This window comes from Mus pahari, chromosome 19, assembly GCF_900095145.1.
Source record: "Mus pahari chromosome 19, PAHARI_EIJ_v1.1, whole genome shotgun sequence".
NCBI lineage: Eukaryota > Metazoa > Chordata > Mammalia > Rodentia > Muridae > Mus > Mus pahari.
The window spans coordinates 29,268,515-29,276,033 of record NC_034608.1 but is presented as its reverse complement, the minus strand read 5'-3'; positions in this window follow the sequence as shown (position 1 = coordinate 29,276,033).

Below are 7,519 nucleotides of genomic sequence, written 5' to 3'. Positions count from 1 at the left end.
TCTCTCTCTCTCTCTCTCTCTCTCTCTCTCTCTCTCTGCCTTTATCTGTCTCTACTAACCCTTCAACTCCCCTCCCCATGCCCCAAATAAACTCTAGTCCATACTATACCCATGAAGTTGTGGCTGGTACCACAGGGGCAAGGGATGCCTCAGCATGGGCCTGCATGCAGAGGCACCTTCTCCCCACACACCATAGCATGCCTTCACCAAACATATTCCTGGCTTCTTTTTCTTTTTTATAAGACACAACACTGAAGGATACAAACCTGACACAGAGATGGATGACACGCTTTTGACTACAACGTGTTCACCATATAGAAGATGAAAAACAACAGCAACGAGATAAATAGGAAAGAATAAGACACCTGCATTCTATTGACAAGACAGAGTGTTAATGGCCATCATCGCCATCAACGGTAAGTTCACTCACAGACACAGTCACATAGAATGAAAGAGCTCAGGCTGTGAATGGTAAATCCTCAATGGGATACAAAGAGCAAGGAGAGAAAGCTCTGCCTTGGCAGTTACCAAAGAAATGCAGATCACAGGTGTACCTGTAACCACCTTCTCTCTGTTCAAGAACTTTTAAAAGGATGAATCCCAGCAGGGCCCACAGCAATATTGCCACCATAAGAGTCTCACCACACACACACACACACACACACACACACACACACTCACAAATGCATGCATGCACTGGCACATATGCACACACACAGATACACACAGAGATGCAGACACACAGACACACATGCTCACTCACAAATGCACACACACACCCAGGAAGAGTAAAGGGCAGTTGTGGTCTGTGATACTTGGATCATGGCAGCCCTCCTGTAGCCAGCACCATCACTAGACTGGGGGAAAGCTGGGAAGTGAAGGACTCGGGAAGCATCACACATATGTGCAATGTAGTTTGATTTTATCCATTCACCGCTGTCTCCCTCTGGCTTCTCCTAGTTCTCCCACCGTCTGCTTAAGCATATATGTTAGGACTGAGGAAAAGTCTTGAAGCTGACTTCAGCCTAAGACTTTCATTTGATAAAGACTACATTAGTTGATATCCATGTTTCTGTGATAACAAACTGACATAGCTGGGACCCACTGGCCTTAGAGAACTTGATTTGAACAATGGCTTTTACACCAGGAGCAAGACTCAAACCCACAGACCAAATCACAGTATGGCCATTGCTGTAGTGTTTGTGTGTAGTCAGTCTTACCTCAGCAGCAAGGCAGGGCCATGGTACAGAGCTGCCCTGGAGTATCACAGGGGCCAAGATGCAGACACACGGTTGAGAAGTTTGCTGTTGTTCCCAAAACTGAACATCTAAGAGATCCTTTGTTAATATGAAGCTGCTTCATTTTATAGAGTTGCTTTTCAATAGATGTGTGCTTTCTTGGTGCCATGGGATGGCTTTCGTATCCATCACGAGCAAAGGAGGAAATTTTTCCTTATTTTTTTTTAAAGCTAACTTTCAGTCCAGCAAGTATTAGTTGAATCAGCCCACACAGGCCTTTTTTTTTTAAAATTCTTCTAAATATTATTTTTAATGCAAAGGATCCTCAGACCAAAATACTTGGTCACAACAAATAAAGACATACTTAAAACACACTTAATTCATCTGTTGACATATCATATATTCATACGATGGATTCTAATCATGTGATCCACAATTATCTCCCTCAAGCTTCCCCTAGTACTTATCATTCTCCTTTCTCATTTAAACATACGCCTTTTGAGTGGAAAAAAAAAAGTTTTATCAGTGATTACAACCTATGAGTTTTATTTAATAATGACTGTACTAGTTGGGATTTCTATTGTCATGGTAACATTCTGGCCAAATGCAACCCCAGAGAGAAAAGGGTTTACTTTATCTTATATCCCATCCTCAAGAGAAGTGGGCAAGAGTTCAAGACCAGGTCCTGGAGGCAGAAACTGAAGCAGAGGCCATGGAGGAACTTGCTTACTGGCTTGCTTCCAGGATCACACCCAGCCAGCTTTCTCATACAGCTCAGTTCCACTTGTCTAAGGATGGTACCGTTCACAGAGAGCCAGACCCTTTTACATCAATTAGAATTCAAGAAAACACCCTACAGACCACTTTGCCCTCTAGGTCCCTTTCGGTTAAGGTATTAGCTTAGCACTGCAGCCTGCTGAAGTCTTGGGTAGTGTAGGTAGGATATTCCCTCACATCTTGACCATTTACAAACTCTCAGCGTGCCTCAGCCTGACCCGTAAGGAACACTCCAGTTGCCAGCGATTGCAGAGACTGTAGGATAGTTGAAGATTGTCTTGATTTCATCTAAGAATTCTTAGATGTTGATGATACTCTTCTCATTAACTTTTCCCTCCTAGGCCCATCCCAATTCCATCTCAAGCATTTGAAGCCTTGGCTGAGACGCTGCATTCCACAGACAGAAGAGCAAACCTCTGGGAGCCATCGCCATCCGGAGGGAGAGTTGGTCAGACTAGCAGCATTGTGAATGTATGAGTCCGTGCCTGGTTGCAAAGTTAATATCTAGATGTAATTTGGATAATGAGTTGCCTGCTATCCATTAAATTACCACATGCCGTTATTAGACTCTGTTGATAATGCCTTTTAATTTCACAACACCATGATTCCCTATGGATGCAGAGGAAAAGGACAGAATGTTAGCTTATTGAAAACAGTAAGGAGGAGGAGGAGGAGGAGGAGGAGGAGGAGGAGGAGTAGTCGTCGTCTGAACTACAGTCACTGGGGACTTTGCCCAGTGCAGACATAAACACCACGATAGCAGTTTGTCTTCATTCACAACTCTACATCTGGCACACTTCTGTATTTACTATGTGCGACTGAGAAAGACTGGTAGAGAGGAAGTTTGGAAAATAAAAGTGATTAAGATGTGAGAGATCGGGACAAAAGACAGCGATAGTTTGTCATGGAGAGCATCAGGGAGCCGCCTAGCTCTTCCTTAGGTTCAAAGGTGAGCATAAGGAGAGTGGTAGCGGGGGATCTCTATACAGAGCCTTCGAGGCCTTCATCTTGACAGAGGGGAGAATACAAAGTTGTGTCTTTCCTGGGTACTGGAATGATAGTGGTTTGATTATGACAGTTGCGCTGTGGGACCTGTTATTCTGTGCTCGGATCTCTAGTGAGGTCAAGCAGATATTCAAAATCCCTTTGCTGGGAGAGCTAACACACACATGTGATGGGAATAATATTTGTTTTGCTCCCCAAGGATGCCTACTTTGTAATCCCCACGAACATGCTGCCTTCTTGGCCAAAGAAGCTTTCCATGTGATGGAGCTAGGAACTCTGAGATGGGATGCTATTGCACATAGGTAGAACCATGTAATCACACAGGCTAGATTAAAAGGGAAGGGGAGGCAGAGAAGAGAGGCAGAAGGAAAAGTGGGGTGGTTGCGGTCAGAATCATCAGGGAAAGACTTGTTTAGCTGTTGCTGTCTTTGAAGACCGAGGAGGGGATGAGAAGCCAAGGATGAGGTGAAGGAGAAAGAAGCAGGGATCTCCCTCAGAGCCCCCAGAGAGAAGTCAGTCCAGGCTGCACCATGGCCATAGCTAAGTGGCCAGTCAGACCTCAGATTTATAGAGTGAGTATATTTGCATTGTCTCGCACCACCAAGTTGGTGGTCCCTGGCTGTAGCAGCATAGAAAACAAATTTACTGTAAGCAGAGTTGTTGGAATCAAACCAACAGAAATGGCAAATTCATAATATGTGGCCCACTAAATATTCATAAAGAAAGACCCTAATGGACCTTGAGCTTCTGTTACCGAGTTCTTTAATTTCATGTTTCCAAGGCCAAAGGGAGCTGGGGCTTGATTTAAGATTCAGAAAACAAACTTGGCCTGGTGGCCTCCTGGGTATAAAAACAGCTACTCAGGAGGCTGAGACAGGAGGATTCAAATCCTGCCTGAGCTCGGGAGCAAATTCGAGGCCAGACTGAGCAATTTAGCAAGAAGCCCTTATCTCAGAAGTAAAGAAGGTGGTTTGGGTTTGGAAGGTATATAATAGCATGTTCTTAGCATGTGCTAGTCTACTGTTCAATGCTTAGTAGCCCTGCCCTACCTACAAAGGTTCTGAGGGACAGGGAGATGGCTCAGTAAAGCTACACAGGCTTGGCAATATAGATTTGGATTCCTGGAATTCACATTAAAGAAAGACAGGTGTGGTGGTGTAAGCCTGAGATCGCAGTGCTCGGGAGAAGACAGCACAGAGCTCTCTGGGCAGGTAGTCTTTCTGAGTGTAAGTGCGACACTCAGTGAGAGACCTCGCCTCTAAATACAAACAAGGTGGAGGGCTATAGTGGAAGACACCCAGTGACTCCTTTGGCCTCTACACTCACACGCACCTATGTGACCCCCTCCCCAGGAATGCACATACCCTCCTGTATACCATCCCATTCCATCTAAGTTTCTGAAGAAGAAGAAGAAGAAGAAGAAGAAGAAGAAGAAGAAGAAGAAGAAGAAGAAGAAGAAGAAGAAGAAGAAGAAGAAGAAGAAGAAGAAGAAGAAGAAGAAGAAGAAGCATTTCCCAGTTTTGAGACATTGTAGCAAAGTTGAAGGGATAATTATGTATCAATGATCTTTGATCTCCTGCAACTGTGTTCAGAAAAGACAAGATAAGATAGTAAACTGGACAGAAAATCACTGTTTCCGGGCCTTTGTCTTCCCTGAGCCAGACTTTGGTGTCTTTATAAAAATCAATTAGACATTGACTTCAGAATCTTTGTGATAGATTTTCACTTGTAATATATTCCCTTGGAATGAACCCTCATTTTCATTTCTCATGTGAACTAAGTAGGCTAAACCTTTATTTTCAAGAGTAGCAGTGATTTTCTTAAATAAAAACATTTTGCAAAACAGAGGGCACAAGATTGTAGAGCGTATGATATGCTATCCCTCATTTCCATGGTGTTTAGTTCTGTAATGGCTCATTTTGATAAGTGATCATTGCAGTTCAGCTCGGAGCTCGGTATTTCTCTCAGAGCTTTCCTCAGAACCTCAAGGACACTGTGTTACTAAAACTCTTATTTTCTCCTCCAATAGCTGTATAGATCTACTGCTCTCTGATGCGATTTGGGAAACATTTCAGCTTTTTTATTCTTAAAAAATATTTTCCTTTATTGCCCTTTGGTTTCTAAAAATAGGCTGGAATTAAATGTCATGTACCTTTGGAATTCATTTTACAAACATACTTGGTAACTAGGAAACTCACATTGTCATTATTTATAATCCAGAAATTATTTCCATGGCAACCGGTAGAAGGTCACAATTATGGAGTACGGTGGAGGCTGGAGACTGCTGAAGAATTTGCCTAAGAGGAAGGCTGGCTTGCAGGAGGTAGTGGCTGATACCCCAACTGCCCACTCCTCCTGCCCCAGCTCCATTTATGCTGTTGTGATAAAATCCTGACCAAAATCAACCTGAAGGAACAAAAGTGTGTTCAGCTCCCTGGATACAGAATCATCCAGGGAAGCCAGAGCAAAAAGTGTATTTCAACTCCCAGGATAAAGATACCATCCAGCGAAGACAATCCGGGAACACAAGGCACAGGGATGTGGAAGCAGAAACTAAAACAGAGGCCAGTGCTGCTTGCTGGCTTGCTTCTGCTCCACATTCATCTACCTTTCTTATACAGCCCAGGCTGACTGACTGTCTAGGGATGGTACTACCCATAGGGGGCTAGGCTCTTCTATATCAATTAAAAATCAAGAAAACAGGCCAGTGTGGTGGGCAATTCACCGACTGAGGGTCCTCCCTTCTGGATCTATCAGGTGACAACCAGTCTTAGCTGTCACAAATGAATCAGTGCAGCGAGGTCTCAGGGATAAGACAGAAGGCACATCGCAGACCATTTAGTCATGTGCCAGGGTCCACAAGGCCAAGGACTTGTACCAGCTCACCCACTCTCTCTCTCCAGGATGCAGCTGAGAGGCGGCGGTTTGGCCTGGTTCATACAGAGCCTGTAGCATCCCAAAGCTAGACTGGAGAAAACCTGAGCATAGACCTGCAGGAGGAGTCCTGGTCCTCTGGTTCTTTCTGAAATACCAAAAAAAAGGTAGAAACAGATCTTACTGAGCCAGCATCTACCTAATCTGAGATTGTAGAGGAGAAGCAAGACTGGACTCATCTTAATACATTTGCAGTCAGAAGCAGAATCTTTGGTGTGCGGTCATTTGGAGAGGAGGAACGGCGTTGTTTTCTTAAAGTGAAGTTTCTCTACGTAGCCCGGGCTGGCTATGATCTCGTGGTGATCCTTCTGTTTCTCCCTCTCCAGCATGTGACTAAAGGTGTAGGCACTTCCTCAGTTGTCATGTGAATCTTGAGAATAAAACTGATTAAAGTAATTCTATGATGGCAATAAATAACATGAGCTGTATGACTTCAGAAATGTCCTCAGGGTTAATCCTATTGTTGCCCTGTCCCTGTTGGGATTCATTCTCCACCATAATTCAGTGACACGGGGCTCAAGGTTGCTGCACAGCCAAGAGCAGCCCCACCAAACCACAGAGACTCGTTTGCTCCATGTGTCTGCAAGAGGGGAGGCAGCATCTCTCTCAGGTCCCAGTGAGCACAAACTTCTGGCTTCTAATGTCACTGTATACATGTACACACACACACACACACAAATCTTAAAAAGGCTAATCTATCATTTTCATCTATACAAATTATATGCAATACCTAAAGACTAATTCTATTCCTTGACCTTAAAAATAATTTATATTTATCTCCTCAGTGTGTTTAAAAGTCTTTTATCTTTTCAGTATATGTGAAAGGTTTTTTTAAAGGCTAATTTTAATATTAGGAGGTGTTTATTTCGGTATTTGATATATTTTTAAATAGTAAAAATTTTATAATAATCCAGAGTTAACTTTATAAAGAAAATAAACTCTTGCATTTGTATATAAGTATGTGGATTGTTGTGTAAACTGTCCTGTGTCTTGCCTGTGACCATCTCGGGGCATCTCAGCAGAGCTCTCATGGTGCTAGGGTAGGGCAGCATTTCGTTGAGATTCATGGATCCAGACAAAATACAGGTTAAGACTCACACATCCACCCAGCCCAGGGTATAATTACATACAGCTCAGGAATGAAGAACCAGAGGCCAGCAAGTCCACCAGGATCTGCAGTGGGAGTCAAGCCTTTTCAGGGAAGCATGGGGTGAGATGCTTTATGAAGCTGTGGGAAGTGTTGGAAACTCAAGAAAAGAAGACGACTCCATCTCAAGTAAGAATCAGGCTCAGGAAGAAGGTTCTCAACCAAGATGGAAGAATGTGGGATACTCCCTCATAGGAAAAGTGGAATGAGCATTTATAAACCTACACAAAAGCCAGGAAGCCAGTAGGCCTGGACTCTACGTCAGAGCATGACCTATGAGTAGGAGAGGAAGACTGGAGAAGCTGTGGCCAGTGGATGCTTGACATGACCAGTGGGATGGCTAACCTTGATCTTCATCTTGTTTGTTGCGTGTGTATTTGTGGGTTTCTTGTGGGGCTGTGCATGCACAGGTGTGAAT